Source organism: Triturus cristatus, chromosome 10 (assembly GCF_964204655.1).
Source record: "Triturus cristatus chromosome 10, aTriCri1.1, whole genome shotgun sequence".
NCBI classification, from domain to species: Eukaryota; Metazoa; Chordata; class Amphibia; order Caudata; family Salamandridae; genus Triturus; species Triturus cristatus.
The window spans coordinates 630,770,634-630,787,876 of record NC_140593.1 but is presented as its reverse complement, the minus strand read 5'-3'; the positions used below and the strand labels follow the sequence as shown (position 1 = coordinate 630,787,876).

Sequence of the window (17,243 nt, the reverse complement as noted above, 5' to 3'; positions counted from 1 at the left end):
AAGTGTGTGAGCTGCACCAACATTTACAGGACTAGCACGCACGCAAACATGCACACAAAGCACACACGCACGTTACAGACACTGTGTAGAAGGCAGATGCACACAGCAGTCTCCTACAACTCACCGGATGTGGTAATTGGCTTGGGGGCCAAGGGATATAAATACAGCCAGAGTGAAGGAAGGGCTGATAGATCGATAAGTAAATCGACAGATCATAATGTGACACAAACATACATAATCCTACCTATATGTGGATATAAATAGGCGTGTGAGTAAATCGTCAACTGTCGAGAGTCTGTGTCCGGCTCACAACTTACAGGCCTGTCCATGGCCGCCCTTTTATCTCAGGCAGGCAGGGGGAACTGGTTTATGGGGCAATCTGGCAGCGCCAGAAGGGCTGGGCTAACCACTCTGTTTGGCTGGTTTTTGGAAGATTGTGGGCCTGTTTATGTTCAGGTGGGCCTTTTTTTTTTTCAATTGTTTGTTTCCCTAATATTACTACGAATACTGCCCGCAGCAAGCACAAACACCAACACGTCTCACACACCTTGTACAGCAGGTCTCTACAAGTTCAGATATTCCTCATTTTGCAAATATGGGCATTTAGTCGATGTTTAGTTCGCTAATGGTGGCCACTTTTTTAGTGGCCGGTGGATTACACGACATTACTGTTAGATTTCAGGAGAGGGAATAGCGTTTGTGAGTGGAATCCGGAACGGCCCGATCTCGCCACTCACCCTATAGAATCTACATCACTGTAGTAGCTCCCTGAAGCCAGCATGCCCTAGGTAAACAATGCGCCTTGTGTAGCACAGCGCCCGCACGGTCACAGGCCCACACAGCCACGCCTACCCCCATCCACACCACGCAGCTAGCCTGACTTCGGTAAACAGCGCACACTGTACAACACAGCTGTCACAGGCACACACAGCTGCCCTCACCACCCACCCACCCACCCACACCATGCAGCCAGCAAGACTGAGGTAAACAGCACACAATGTACAGCACTGCAGCCGCGCTGTCACAGTCAGGTCTACTTGACCCAGAGCCCCGCGGCAAGAGAGGGGTCCTTGACGAATTGTGAGATTATCTGAAGCCTCTCCACAGGGCTGCGGCATTGAAGAGGGGCGTCCGAGGCCGCACCAGAGCGAACCGTCTTACACACTCGCCATACACAGAATTCACAGCGAATGTGCACCCAACTGCACAGAGGCACAGGCGCGTCGGCGGTAAAGAAAATGGGCCTCTGCCAATATACACTAATAAGACTTTTTCGCTGGCCTCCTATACATTCCTCATACAGATATAATTATTAATCAGGCATGGGCACACCACAACTGATAAAAAGGCACTGGCGCGCAGGCTTTAAAAGAACGACCATATATCAACATACATGCATGCACTTCACTGTACCAGCTAGCTTCGTTCGCATTCTTTAGCAAAATGCAATTAATGTAAAAAAAGAAAACACTATACACAATTGGTAAAAAAAAAAAAGAGGTACCGAAAATGGCCCTCTGTCCACATGCATGTGTGGCACAGACTTGCAGCCTTATGCATGAACGCTATTAATTAAACATGGTTGTAAAAGTGCACACGCAGCTTTTAAGAGGTGCCGGCGGGATAGGCGTGCAAGAAAACTGATTTATCGCAACATGCTTGCTTCAGGTTCTCACAAATAAGTGGCCTTTGTGTGAGTTGCATTCTAAACACACAACTGGTGCGCAATCCGGACTTGGCGATAGGCCTGTTTGCCTGTTTGCTCTTTTCCCTGGTCTGTGTGTGTACCTGCGCACCTATGTGTTCGTGTGTGAGCTGTGGATTTACACGGTCTCCCTGTCAGTTATTATTTTCTCTGCTCAGGGCCGTGTGAGCGACACACACCTTCCAGGGGGTGGTGTTTTGGCCGGCCGGCTATACTGGGAGCAGCCTGTATTGTTAACACGACCATTGAGAGTAATTGCTAAACAAAGAGCTGACAGCATCGATTGCCAGTGACTATGGGCTCGGAGTGGGTGCGCTGCTTGCATGGATTCATTGATCAGCACGTGGGGAGAGTGCGCTTGGCCCGCGCGCAGCCAGGCACATTCCTCGAAGCACCCAGGCGCTCACCTGCGAGCCCGAGCGCAGACATCCTCTCGAACTCGGGCTCTTGCAGCCACTTCCACATCCTGCGGAAGGTCTCTCGGCCGGACTTGAGCTTGCTCCAGGGCTTGGGGTTCCTGAGCAGGTCGGAGAGAGTCCCCTGGGAGCGGCACAGCACCCTCTGGGCAAAGATGGCCTGGGGGATGTATAGCGCTTCAGCTCAGTGGTGATCCTCTGGGCCACGTCTTTGGTATTAATCTCTTCCATTTACCCTGAATTGCTTCCGTTGCTGGTCTGTGAGCCTCCCAGGCTCATTGTTCATGATGAGGGGTTGTTCATGGATGTCAGAGCCCGCTCGTCTCTCGTCAAGGTGAAGCTGCCGCGGACGTTGCTCCCCCGGACTTGGCCCACCGGGGGCTAAATAATAACGAAGCACAGGAGCCTGAGCCTCGTTTTTTTTTATTTTCTCGGCTGGATTGGCGCACCCAGCACGAATTCGGCAGATTGTTTTTTTTTAAAAAAAAATGCTTTTTTGAGCCCTGGGGGTCCTTGTGGGACCCCCTGAGCAGGCCTAGGGGGTCAGGGTGTTTCTACCCTGCTACAGCTTGAAAGCAATAGAGCAAAGAAAAAAGTAAAAAGTGAATCTGTGTCTCTTTAACAAAAGCCTAATAGGGGGAGCAATCCCTTCTGAGAACGAATGTCCTCACTCACCAAAGGTGACATGCTTCATCATTTGGGCTTTCTCCTCCCAGTGGGAAAACCTAGTCCCACTGAGGGCTACAACCACCTAACTAAGAGGTGGGAGCTCTGGGATGTTTTTGTTATACCTCAAATATGGATGTTAAAATCCCAAAAGCGAGCAGTATAGTGATGTGAGGGTGCAGCGCAATAAGTGGGTCAAAAAGTGTGAATCTAAAACTGCCTAGTGCAGATGAAAATAAACTTTATTGACTCATCTATACTGGCAGAGTTAAAACGCAGTGCTACGCAGTATCTATTAAAACTGCTAGATTGGAAAAGAGGTTGACATGTTTCAGCCATTAGCCATCTAACAAGTATGTCTGGCTTTCTTCAGGACCGATAAACAAAGCTGCTGCAGTGAAGTGAAAAGGAATATGCTGCTTGCCAGTATGCATCTGTTCTTGGCATGTAGAGCTGCAGAGCCACACACTTAGGATAAGATCGCCATCTGGTGTTGGGCTCGGATGATTGCAGGTTGTTGTTGTCTTCGGAAGAAGCCGTTTGGTCACGAGATAGGGGACTCCTCCTCTGGACAACAGTGCGCATGGGCATCCACTCCATCCTCAGATTGTTTTTCGCCATGATGGGAAATGATGGAGTGTGTCAGAATAAAGAAAAGGATGTCCATGTGTAATGTCTAAGTAAGACAAAGCTGGAACGGATACAGGTCCCGGGGAGGCGGGTGGGCGTGTGTGGCTCTGCAGCTCTACATGCCAAGAACAGATGCATACTGGTAAGTAGCATATTCCGTTCGAGGCATATGAGCTGCAGATCACACACTTAGGATAGATTATACAGCAGTATCTCCCCTAGCGGTGGTCGCCTGTATCCGTTGCAGCAGTTTGGAATAGGGTTTTAAGGACAGCCTGACCCACAGAAGCTTGTTGCTTTGCTTGCAGGTCAACACAGTAGTGTTTAGTGAAGGTGTGTGGGGTTGACCATGTGGCTGCCTTACAAATATCTTCTAAGGGAATGTTCCCTAAGAATGCCATGGAAGCCCCAATTTTGCGTGTGGAGTGCGCTCTAGGGGGAACTGTAAGAGTGCGTTTAGCCTTTTGGTAACAAATTTGGATACATTTAACTATCCACCTGGCTATCCCTGATTTGGAAGTGGGGTTGCCTTTATGTGGTGGGGAGAAGGCCACAAACAATTGTTTGGTTTTGTGGAAAGATTTGGTTCTGTCGATGTAATAAAGAAGGGCTCTTATAACGTCTAAGGTATGAAGAGCCCGTTCAGCTACAGAATCTGGATTTGGGAAGAATACTGGTAGCTCGACTGATTGATTAAGATGGAATGGAGAAATGACTTTTGGCAGGAACTTTGAATTAGTTCTAAGAACCACTTTGTTACGATGTAACTGTAGGAATGGTTCTTGTATGGTTAATGCTTGTAATTCACTTACCCGTCTAAGGGATGTGATAGCAATAAGGAAAGCCACTTTCCATGTAAGAAATTGTAGCTCGCATTTATGTAGAGGCTCAAATGGAGGACCCATTAGCCTAGTGAGCAAAATATTTAGATTCCACACTGGAGAGGGTGGTAGTCTTGGAGGAATGATTCTTTTAAGACCTTCCATGAAGGTTTTGATCGCGGGCACTTTAAATAGTGACAAGTGTTGGCGATTTTGCAAGTAGGCTGCTAATGCTGCTAGGTGGAGGCGTATGGAAGAATACGCTAGATTACATCTTTGCAAGTGTAGTAGGTAGCAAATGATGTTTTGGATGGATGCGTCTAGTGGGCGTATATCATTGTTAGTGCAGTAAATGGCAAATCTTTTCCATTTAGCTGCATAGCACGCTCTGGTAGTAGGCCTTCTGGCCTCTTTAATAATATTCATGCAGTCCGGTGGTAGGTTGAGGTAACCGAACTCTAGGACTTCAGGAGCCAGATCGCTAGGTTGAGTTGTTGGGGATCTGGGTGTCTGATTTCTCCATGGTTCTGGGTTAGCAAGGACGGGGAGAGGTTCAGCTTTTGATGGGGAACTAAGGAGAGTTCCAGTAGTGTTGTGAACCAGGGTTGACGTGCCCAAGTAGGAGCCACTAATATCAGCTTGAGGGACTGTTGCCTGAGCTTGCGTACTACGAATGGAATGAGTGGGAGAGGCGGAAAAGCGTACGCAAATCTGCCTGACCAGTTCATCCATATCGCATTGCCCTTTGACTGTGGATGGGGATACCTGGCGGCGAAGGTTGGGCATTTTGCGTTTTTGTGTGTGGCGAACAGGTCTATGTCTGGTTGAACCCACTTGTGGAAGAATGGGAGTAGGACTTGAGGGTGTAATTCCCATTCATGATTTGCTGAGTCTGTCGACTCAACAAATCGGCAATTTGGTTGTGAACCCCTGGAAGATGTTCTGCAAGTAGGTAGATGTTTTGGGGAATTGCCCATCCCCAAATGCTCTGTGCTAGGTGTGAGAGCTGGAGAGAGTGTCCCCCCCCTGTTTTTGTATGTAATACATGGCTGTCATGTTGTCCGTCCGGATTAGGACAGCCTTGTTCTTTAGATGGGGTTGGAATGACTTTAACGCCAGGAACACTGCTAGAAGTTCTAGGTAATTGATATGGAGCAGTTTTTGTTGTGTGGTCCATTTGCCCTGAGTGGTGTGTCCTAGGAGATGGGCTCCCCATCCTGTAAGAGATGCGTCGGTTGTCAGCACGATCTGTGGAAGAGGCTCTTGGAACGTTCTCCCTTTGGACAGGTTCATGGTGTTCCACCATGTTAGTGAGCGATGGGAGCGGCTGTCCACCAACACCGGATCGGAGAGTTGTCCGTGAGCCTGATTCCACTGACGTGCAAGACACTCTTGTAAAAGAAGCATTTGAAGTTGTGCGTGAGGCACAATGAAGACGCATGAGGCCATTATGCCTAATAGTTGCATGAACACACTGGCTGGAAGAGAGTGTTGGGGTTTGAATTTTAAGATGAGAGCTTGTATGTTGGCTATCCTGGTTGGGCTGGGGGTAAGCTATGGCTTTGGAGGTATTTATGGTAGCTCCTAGATATTGATGTATGTGGGAGGGATGTAGTTGAGATTTGGGATAATTGATGGTAAATCCCAGGTTGTGTAAGATTTGGATAGTTTGGTGAGTATGCAGAACGCATTTGCTGAACGAATTGGCTTTTATGAGCCACTCGTCGAGATAAGGGAAGACATGAATTTGTTGTCTCCTGAGATGAGCTGCTACTACTGCTAGGCATTTTGTAAAGACTCTGGGCTCAGTAGTCACTCCGAATGGGAGGACAGTAAACTGATAGTGCTGTCCGGCCACCACAAATCTTTGGTACTTCCTGTGAGCAGGGTGCATGGGAATGTGAAAATAGGCGTCCTTGAGGTCTAGTGTGGCAAGGAAGTCGCCTTGTTGTAGTAGTGGGAGCACTTGCTGAAGAGTGATCATATGGAAATGATCCGAGTGAATATACTGATTGAGTAGTCGGAGGTCGAGTATGGGTCTTAACGTCTCGTCCTTTTTGGGTATTAGGAAGTATAGAGAGTATACTCCTGTGCCCTGATGTTGGAGTGGAACTGGCTCTATTGCATGTTTTTGAAGTACGGAAAGAACTTCTTGCTTGAGAAGTGTAAGATGTTCTCGTGACATTGGACGATGTCTGGGGGGTATGTTGGGTGGGGTATTTGTGAGTGGTAGGCAGTAACCAGATTGGATAATTTGTCTTACCCACTTGTCTGTAGTAATGGAGTTCGACATGTAGGAATTGTGTGAGTCTTCCCCCGACTGGAGTGGAATGGTCTGGGGGGAGTGGAGGAAAGTCATTGTTTAGTGGTGGGGGAGGTACGAGTGTTGTCATTACCTCGACCTCTCCCTTTAGTATTGTTTCCCCTATATCCTCCTTGAAAATATCCTCTATTGGGGGATGTTTGCATAGAGGTTTTGAAATTGGAGGAGGTGTCCGTTCCAGTATTTTTGGAGGCTCCTCTATAGAAGGAGCGTCGAAAGGAGCCACGTGTTTGTGGAGACTGTAATGCTCCCATTGACTTAGCAGTCTCGGTATCTTTCTTCATTTTTTCCAATGCAGTATCTACTGCTGGCCCAAATAACAGTTCTTGGTTGAATGGGTGATTTAATATCGTAGTTTGTACTTCTGGCTTAAAGCCTGAAATACGTAGCCATGCATGGCGTCTAAGAAGGACACTGGTGTTGATTGCCCTAGAGGCAGTGTCCGCAGCGTCTAGTGCACATTTAATGGATGCATTGGATATGAGCTTTCCTTCTTGGATGAGGTCACTGGCCTGGGACTTATACTGATCTGGTAAGTGTTGTAAAAGACCTTCTAATTGATCATAATGAGCCCTGTCATAGCGTGCCAGCAGGGCTTGTGTGTTGGCAATACGCCAATGGTTAGCTGCTTGTGTTGCAACCCGTTTACCTGAGGCCTCTAATAACTTAGACTCTTTGTCTGTGGGCGGTGTGTCTCCGGTTGTTTGGGAGTTAGCCCGCTTTCCTGGCATTGGAAACCACTAAAGAGTCTAGAGGGAGCTGTCCTTTAATGTACGCAGGGTTCTCTGGGGCAGGTTTATATTTCTTTTCAATTCTGGGGTTAAGTACCCTGGTGCGTACGGGGTCTTTAAAGACCTCTGGTGCGTGCTTTATGACCCCTTTGATCATAGGTAAGATTTGAACTGTTTTTTGAGACTGTTCAAACGTGTCAAGCAAGAAATCTTCTTCAGGTGCATCTGAATGTAAGGTGACGCCATGATAAAGTGCTGCCCTGTGGATGAGTTGCCCAAACCCTAGGTGGTCATCGGGGGGTGAGGGCTTTGAAGGGTATGGAGTATTAGCAGGAACATCAAGTGGGTATGCCCAGTCGTCTAAAGGTACTGTGTCCGTAACTGTGAAAGGATCATAAGCATCATCCGGATTACCCCCTCCCCTAAGATATCATCATCATCCTGTGGAGGTGGTGTATGTGCAGGAGATGGTAGAGGTAAAGGAGGTGGAGAGAGGGGGGGGGGTGGGGTAGGAGGTGGTACAGAAGAAGAAGGACAAATGGGTGAAGTGGTTGAGTCCTTTGTGTTTTTAGGAGCTGGAGAAGGTGTTGAGTCCAGCTTTCTCTTTTTAAATGACACAGCTGTGACATGTCCGGGTTTAGGATTAATATAAACCTTCCTTTGTGTGGGATCAGGGTGGAAAAGTTCATGATCCTCAGTAGTTGGCTTTGGTGTCGATTTTTTGGGTTTCGATCTATGCTTTGGGTGATCGGCAGTCTCTTTTCCAGCATGGCCCTTAGCTGGTTGTGCCGGTACCGATTAAGTTTTCCCCGTTATGAGGACTTTTATAAAAGTAGGGCACCCCCTTCCCCAACATAGTATAGGGGTGATTCCACCACATACATCAAGACATGGTTAGATTAGGTCTTATAATATGAGATTATCAGTACTTACACGATAGGGGTACATCTAGAACTATCAGATTATCAAAAATAGGAATTATCAAATCATGCACTCCATGATAGTCCTTGATATACGTACCTGTGACATAGCCGTCCCCATTAGGATCTAATTCATGTATATTAGAAATATCTACTTTGGAAGCAATGTGTTTATATGGACACACTTAATTGTAAATACGAAACCAAGCACTGACTGTAGGTGTCAATCATTATTTGTCTCAATAAAGCTAGTATGAAGAAACGGCGACAATGTGAGCTTGCGCAAGATTGAACACTTAGCATTTGCGCATGCTCAGTAGCTTAACAGGCGATTGAGTGGGATACCTATGGAGGTCTTCGGACTATCCGCGCAGACAATCCCCTTTGGTATTTAAGAACACTAGCCGCCCACGTCTATACCTCCGGTTACAATTCTGTACTACAACAGAGTACCGACGGAGAGGTGAGTAGGGTGGTTTGTTAAGATGGGCTGACACCGTTGCTTTGTTCGTTTAACAGTTGGCAGTTTACTATATATTGCATGAAGTCACTTGAATCATATTTACACAGATACTTGCACCTTCATGTTAGAGGGCGGGTAGAGTGAATCAACGCTCTGTTATCGTGGCACATTTAATTTACTTAAAAACTATGGTGTTTTGCAGAATAGGTTAGCGGAGTTAGGGTCCTGATTTTTGGCTGCCTATAAACATTTGGGAATGGGCGTGATTTACACAGCCCTCGTTTTAGTACACTTTACCGCTGGGACGTATTTGTCCTTTGCTTTTCTAAGAACAGACCAGCTACCGTAGGCATTTGAAAACGAGCGCGATTCATGTAGCATTGCATCTTACTGTTGAAAAGCATTGCCGCTTTGTTTTTCTAAGATTGGTTGACACGATCTCTATGTTGAATTTTGAACCGGCACAATAACAGTGTATGGTATAAGACGTATCAACAGTTATGGGCCACTATTGTTAGAGCTAGGTGGTTGGGGTATAATGAGATACCCGACCATCTGTGGATGAAGACGCATTTAAATGTAAGAGCGTTTTCTGATAAGAATATCATAATGTTGCCTGTAAGGTGTCTTGTAAAAAGGCCTCTACACCACAAGGCATGCATTATTCTAATGTGACTATAGCCCGATTACAATTTTCTAAAAGAAAAATGAGAGCATCTATCTATTAAGAGTACCATCTTTTGTCGTTTTTTACCTTTGTGTCCATTTTTGTTGGTTGTTTTTAGACACCACTTTTAACACATTTGAAAATAGCATAGTTATACGGACTTACTACATGTTGGACGCTTGCTTGTTATTTCAGAGCAGGGCTTCCTTCCCTGAGTTGTGACCAGGTTGAGGTGGGCTCACTTGTCCTACAACATTGGGTTAGTAAATATACTTTGGAGTACCTGAATGGACTCGAATTTGAGGAATGAATAGAGAGTCATCCTCAAATAGAAAAGAAAACATTTGGCAAAACCTAAGAAATAAGAATAATTGTGTTTTTCTGTGTCTTTTTCTTTAGACAAGTTCCAGTGACACCACATCTGTACTTGGATTACTGGTTTTGTATTAAGGATTTATTCATATATATATTTTTCACTTCACAGCAGCAGCTTTGTTTATCAGTCCTGAAGAAAGCCAGACATACTTGTTAGTTTGCTAATGGCTGAAACTTGTCGACCTCTTTTCCAATCTAGCAGTTTTAATAGATAGTGCGTAGCTCTGCGTTTTACCTCTGCCAGTATAGATGAGTCAATAAAGTTTCTTTTCATCTGCACTAGGCAGTTTTAGATTCACACTTTTTCACCCACTTATTGCGCTGCACCCTCTCATCACTATACTGCTCGCTTTTGGGATTTTAGCATCCATATTTGAGGTATAACAAAAACATCCCAGAGCTCCCACCTCTTAGTGAGGTGGTTGTAGCCCTCAGTGGGACTAGGTTTTCCCACTGGGAGGAGAAAGCCCAAATGATGAAGCAGGTCACCTTTGGTGAGTGAGGGCACCCCCTATTAGGCTTTTGTTAAAGAGACACAGATTCACTTTATACTTTTATCTTTGCTCTCTTGCTTTCAAGCTGTATCAGACCCAAGATGTGAGATGTGTTTAGAGTGTATCTATATAGGGGTATAACTTCTTGCAGGTCTTTAAATATATATATATACCCTCGGACCCCCAGCCCCCCTTCAGAGTACCTGGTGTGTTTTGTGTTTCTACCCTGCCCCCATGGCTGCCAACACTTCCTGGTTTGGAGTGTTGACAGCCAATTAGCATGAAGCTCGTGGTCGGGAGGGTGCGTGGGTCCACCGCGGCCTAGATATCAAAACTTTTATTTTTTGATTTTCTCAGCAACTATTGAATGGATTTACACCATTTAACAAAAAAAGGGTGCTTTCTGAACCAAGCACTACATTTTGCCAAATTTGGTGTAATTCCGTTCAGCAGTGCGAGCTATAGCGTGTCTAAAGTTTCCTATGGGAAATGCATTTTTTTCACCTCTTTTTTTTGAATTTCTCAGGAACTACGCAACGGATTTACACCATTTAACAAAAAGGTCTCTTTCTGAACCAAGGGCTACCTTTTTGCAAAACTTGGCTTAATTCCGTTCAGCAGTTCGGGCTGTAGCTTTGCCTAAAGATTCATATGGAAATTAACATGGGGAAAATGCGTTTTGGGACACCCCTTTTTTCTCAGCCCCCGCTTACCGAATCACCCCGAAACGTTCAAGATAGGAGCTGACCAGAGCGCCCCACTAGTTTTGAAAATTTCGCTAAGATTCGTCAACCAGCGCCAAAGTTATTGGGAAAAGAAAAAAACGCTTTTCCCATGGAAAATAGGTTCTAACTATAACTATCTACTGGCGACCGCCAGCAGATTATATATATATCTTTAAGACAACTCTGCAAAGTCCCCACCAGAGTATCCACGGCACAGAGGGAGTCACAGCAGTTCAATTAAGGTACTTTTTTTTTATTACTTTAACACCATGTGCTAAACAAAAAGGACGGTTGACGCGTTTCGGCAGATACCTTCAACTGGACCATAGAGTCCCACCGTCTAAACTGTCTATTTAAAGTGACTAAGTGCAGAGATCCCTTGTTTGTTTCCATTAAAAAAATAGACTAGACCATTCACCCACATACAAAAGTTGGTAAGTTGGCTTATAGTGGCTACCATTTTTTTCTCTTTATATTTACATTTTTGTCATGGATATAAACATTTTGTTACGACATTGCCAGTAAAGTACTAACATTAAGTGCTAGAAACTCAATTAGATTTTTCTGACAGCCTGTTTCTCTATTCTACAGTTTTCGGATAGAAGGCGGGATAAAAAAGAAGAATAAAAAAGAGAGAGTGACACAAGGGAATCTGAAGATTGTAAAGGTAATAGAGTATTTTACGAAACTGGAAGGATATTGATAGATAGCCCCAAGTACATTCTGAAATTACATTATTATCTGGAGAGTAAAATGACGTGCTCAATGCAAAAAATATATATATATATATTTTACGCATAGTCGGATCTTCAGAAACTCATGAGATATTTTTTAGGATCAGGCAAAAATGTGACAAGTGCATTGTGCAAGTACATTGTGCAAATTGAAATTCCTTCTAACCTGTCTCCAAATGTTCGTAATTCTCATGAGATATTATTCATAAAGTGACAAATGCATTGTGCAAATATATTGTGCAAAATTGCAATTTAAAGTAGAAAAAGAGTTTTTTATAAAAAATAATGTCAATCGAATTCATTTGGGGCATTTCTTCAATTGTTCTTATTAAGCCCTTGTTTTTGACATTTCGTTCGTTGTTAAGAACAGTTTTTTTTCTTTTTATTTCCTTTTCCCCCTCATGGTATGTTCTTTTATCAACTCTTCTCTTAAAATCCCTTGCTCCTGAGTTAATTATTTGGAAATTGTTATACTGTAAAAGATGTTTGTACCAATAACTTAGTCAGGTACCATTGTGAATGCTTTTTTCTTTTTACTCTCCCCAGCATTTTACTCCTTTATTTTGTCCTGAGCAAGTTTGCACTGTAGATGGATTTCATAATTCTTATATATGAACATGCAATTCAGCGTCCAAATTGTGGCCAAATGGATTTTCTGTCCCCTGTGCTAAAATGAGCTTAGACTCGGTTCTTCTGAGGACCAGGGTTCTGCCACCCCCTGTCATTTTGTTTTATCATTTTAGCACCAAAGTATCTCAATCCTTGAACATTTCCCTGATGTTTTTCTGAGAAGTGCTTTGCCATAGGATATGCATGATCTTTATTTTTCATTGCTCGGAGGTTCTGTAAGAGCCGTAGTTTTAATTTGTTTATGGTACTCCCAATATAAAGTTTTTTACAAGGACATTCTAAAACATAAACCACGTATTTAGATTCACAAGTGACATGTGCAGTAATCCTTTCTTTCTTTCCATTTGACAGTAGATATGATTGTGTGTTGCCTCCATATTCACAGGCTTTACATTTGGAACATTTCCAAAATCCTGGAGTTGTTAACCATGTTCGTATTTCTTTTTTGGTTGTTTCCAGGTGACTGTGTCAATAGATCGCCCAGTGAGGCAGTCTTCCTATATGTTATTTTTGGAGTTGATGGTAACTTTTTCTTTAATGACTCATCAAGCAATAATATACTCCAGTGCTTTTTTATGATCTTTCTTAGGCACTTATTTTCCACATTGAAATCTAGGATAATCCGGGTAGTGTCGTCATTTTCCAACTCTTCTTGCTCATTTAGTAGTTCTGATCTTGGTTTCTCCATCATCCTACTTTTGGCACCTTCAATAACATCCAATGGGTAGCCTCTTGCCAGAAATCTAGAGCTGGTTTCTTCTAGATTTTGCTTGATATCACTGGCTTCTGAGCATTTCCTCTTGGTACGGAGCATCTCTCCATATGGGATGCTCCACTTGAGATGTTGTGGATGTCCGCTATTTGCATGCAGGATACTGTTTGTGGCAGTCGGTTTCCTGTGGACTTCGGTACAGAGCTTCTGTTTTTGAACAAACACTTCTACATCCAAATAGATCACTTGTGTCTTGCTATTAGTGGATGTGAACGATAGATTGTAATCATTTTGGTCCAAGCTTTGGATGAATCATTCAAGACTCAACAGATCTCCTTGCCATATTACAAATAAGTCGTCGATACATCTCATCCAAGATTTGATGTTTGACTTGTACCTGCTCTGTAGGATTCCTTCTTCCCAGACCACCATAAATACATTTGCATAGGTTGGAGTGAATGACGTCCCCATTGCCGGGCCTTGTCTTTGGAGAAATATTTCCCCATTGAAGAGAAAAACATTATGTGTCAACATATCCATAATCATTTCAGAGTGTTCCAAAAAGCTCAATGATCTTGTTTTCAAGTATCTGCTGACTGCTATTAAACCATCTTTGTGGAGAATTGATGTGTACAATGATGTCACATCAATCGTTACCATGATCTGATGATTATTCCAATTGATGTCTTGCAGTCTGTTCAGGAAGGCCGTGTTGTGTCCTTAAGGTATGAAGGAAGTGATATTACATATTCCATCCGGACTACATCGATGTAATGAGAAGTTTTTTCTAGAAGAGAGCCCATGGAACTGACTATTGGTCTGCCCGGGGGGGTTTATGAGTGATTTATGCACTTTAGGAAGCAAATATATAATTGCGGTTACTGGGTTTTCCACCTTAAGATACATGTATTCCTCAAAGTTGATCAATCCCCTTTCTTTCCAAGTTAGCAGTTGCGTATGGTATTCTGTAGTCCATTGTTACATTGGGTTCCTCTCCAATTTTTGATAGTGGTCCTGGTTCCTCAGTTGCCTGTATGCCTCAGAGATATAGTGTTCTTGATCTTGTAAAACAATATTCCCGCCTTTGTCTGCAGCTTTTATGATGATTTTTGGATTGTCCCTCAGATCTTTCAGTGCTTTTTGTTCTCTTGGTGTGAGATTCCAGGATTGTTTGTTATTTCTCTTTTTTATGGAAAGCTGATTAATCTCTTCTACTACAATTTCATGAAATAAGTCAATTTTATTCCCTGGGGGTAGTTGTGGGCAGAATTTAGACTGGGATTTTAATCCACTTTCTCCACCTCGATGAGTATTTATACCTTCTCTTTGGCAGATTGCTAAGTCACCTTCAATATTTAAACTAGAATTCAAGCCGTTATCTGGAGTGTTGCTCCCTAGGTTGGACAATGCTCTGAGGGCTGGAAGATCATTTTGATTAAGAGGGGAAATTTCCATAGGTTTTAAACATGTTGCGTCCCCTACTGCAGCCGGCTTTTCCTCAAAGTATTTCTTTAATTTGGCTTTGCGACAGAATTTGTACAGTGTCAGGAATCCCCTCCCGCACATGGATTCCCTCCCACGATGCCACTTCCGTGAACCTGGTGCGCTTGGAGGAGAGCGGACTACAACTCCCAGAATGCCCTCCGGCAACAATTGCCTTATGCAACTCAAGAGTTCTGGTTACATAACACCAAGGGTAACGCCTAGTTTTCAGGTTATGCAACTCAAGAGTCATGGTTATACAACGCCGAGAGTACTACTTAAGGAGAAGATCACTGGGACTCGGTGTCGGATATTCTGATCTTTGCAGGAGTACCTGGTTGAGGTACACGGACCCGTTGGTGAGTTGAGCGGCGGAAGGAACATTCTAAGGAGCGCAGGAGAGGTGCTGGCGTGTGCTTCCTGCCCGTGTCCTGTCCCGTTCTGAGAGCCGTATTCAAGGTCATTGGGCACAAGTCCCGTTGGTAGAGCCGAAGCTCCCAACGGCCTGACAATTTGGAGAAAACGAGGTTGGTGCGAGCCGAAGCTCCCAACCCTCGTTCCTTGGGTAAACACACGCTTATAGCTAAGACGTTATCCAGGAGGTGTTTCCGCGTCTTAGCCATCGACACTCGTAGGAGAACTGGGATAGGTAGAGCGGCTGCTCCCATCCATTCTCTGCGCCACCTTGGGTATCATCACTTAAACCCAGATACAAGAGACGCACACTAGGAGGTGTTCCCAGCGTCTTTGTGTTGTGGCAGTACTCTGGGGGATACTGGTAGAGCGGCTGTTCCCAGGTGGTAGAGAGCCCGGCCGGGTGACTCCCACGTGTCCCCCCGTAGATTCCACAACCTTGGAACTACCCTTCACAGCGGTTGAGTGGCATTGTCGGCCACTGCTTAGCACTGTGCCCTCCGTTGGAGCATACCGGGTCCGGTGTGCATGCAGAGGACGGTTAGACGAGCTGTGAATGGGTATCGTACTTTAACTGGTGATTCCAGTACCAGTATTCTTTGTTGTCTGTAGTTGTTTATCTGTTTATTAAATCATCCTTAAACCTCCATTTCTCTGGTCCGTCGTCTGTTTGTCCCAACCCCGAGAAAGCCAGGACGTTACATACAGGTCGATGTGAAAGTTTGGAAAATCCATGGTTGAATTCGGACAGAAGGTTAGTCCCTTATTGAGGAGGCTAGTGTGGTCAGCATTTAAAAGCATACTGGAGATGTTTATAACCAGATCCTTGTTTGATGATATCTTTTTTATTTTTGCTTTTTCTTGTCTTCTCCTCTTTTGGGCCTTGCTCTTTTTTTTGCTACGTCTGGTTGGAGTGGGTTTTGGGGTGGGTTTTGTCCCCTTCCCCATGTTGTTCCTCTTGCTCGACCGCGCTGTCGCGTCTCCATCCGGGCCAATCGCATTTCCCCACAAAAATCCAATTTGGAGATCTGTGTCCTCATCTGCAGAGCTCAAGTCAGAACTATCATATGTGCCCTGAATATCATAGCTAATACATTTGTCCATTACAGCTCTATTCCTCAGGGAGTCCTATTTCCTCGCGAACGTATAAATTCGACAATTAGCATAGTCTATACGATCGCGATTGAATTTACTAGCTTTCCTCTTCACCACATCCTCCAAAATTTTGATTTTTTCCAGAATGCCTTCTAGTTTCCGCTCAGCATGCAAGATTAATGTTTTCATTAATCTTACAGAGCATTCATTTGTGTCCATTTGCCACTGTTTTGTCAGATATATATACATTCTTTTTTTTGGGGGGGAGGGCGGGCCCTCTATGGACCCCCAAAGGATGCCAGTGTTTATGAGCCCAAGGCCTTCAAGGGGCTCCTCCTTAGCTAGAACACAAAGGACCTTTTTGCATGGGATGGAGTCCTCTTCTAAATTGCCTTTTCCTTTATGGCACTGGCAAACTCCACAAAGAGCTGTTCTCTGGAACAATACTCTATTGTGCGTTCTACACAGAAGCTTGAGGCTTGTTTAGGGTCCAGCCCATGAAGTCTCTTCTTCTTTTAAGCAAAGTGGTGGAGAGAAAAATGTTGGTAGGGTTTTGCATTGCTGTATGTTGAAGGGCGATCCTACTTTAAGCAGAAAGGCGGCCTGGTCTGCAGCACCAAATTAAGGGGTAAGCAGGTGGTTTAAGAAGTAGCAGTGACTGTGCCTGAAGTTCACTCTCATAGGGTGCAAAATCGATTGCGATGAGATAGACCGTATTGATTGTTAAAAGATGCAAGGAACAGTTATGCATAGATTTGCAAGGATATAGCAAAGTTAGAACCAAGTTATGGCCCCACAGTGTCATGATAATAGGCTTTGGGGGAAACATGTATGTTAGACCTTTCAGAAACCGCATCACCACAGGTGATGTTAAGTAGGATGGTTGGTCTAGTAAACAAAAAGGTTGAAAGGGCCAACATGTAACCTCTAACCAACCTACAACTGCACCTATTGCATGGTGTGGGCTAACAAAGTAAATCACAAGAATCATGGACGTCCAGGTCAGAGAGCAAGATGGCAGCAGCAGGTTAGCAGACCTATTGACCAGCTGCGGTCATCCTTCATGAGCCTGCAATCTCCCATCCTGGATGGATCACTGTGGTTTTCCCCCACTGAAGACATTGCAATATCGATGTAGAGTCAAGCCCCCAAGGCTGAGGGTGAGTCAGCACTCCCTGTGCAGGCAAAGAGCCGGGCGGTCGATTCTAGGCCACGGCCCGATGTGCGGTCCCAGGACCAG

The 17,243-nt window shown here is 44.6% G+C and overlaps 1 protein-coding gene across 4 annotated transcripts in view; it reads right to left on the bottom strand.

Annotated features, from left to right (window-relative positions):
* The window catches only part of TBC1D24 (TBC1 domain family member 24), a 661,683-nt gene that overhangs the window by 276,075 nt on the left and 368,365 nt on the right, over positions 1 to 17,243 (bottom strand). The gene's annotated exons all lie outside the window — the stretch shown is intronic.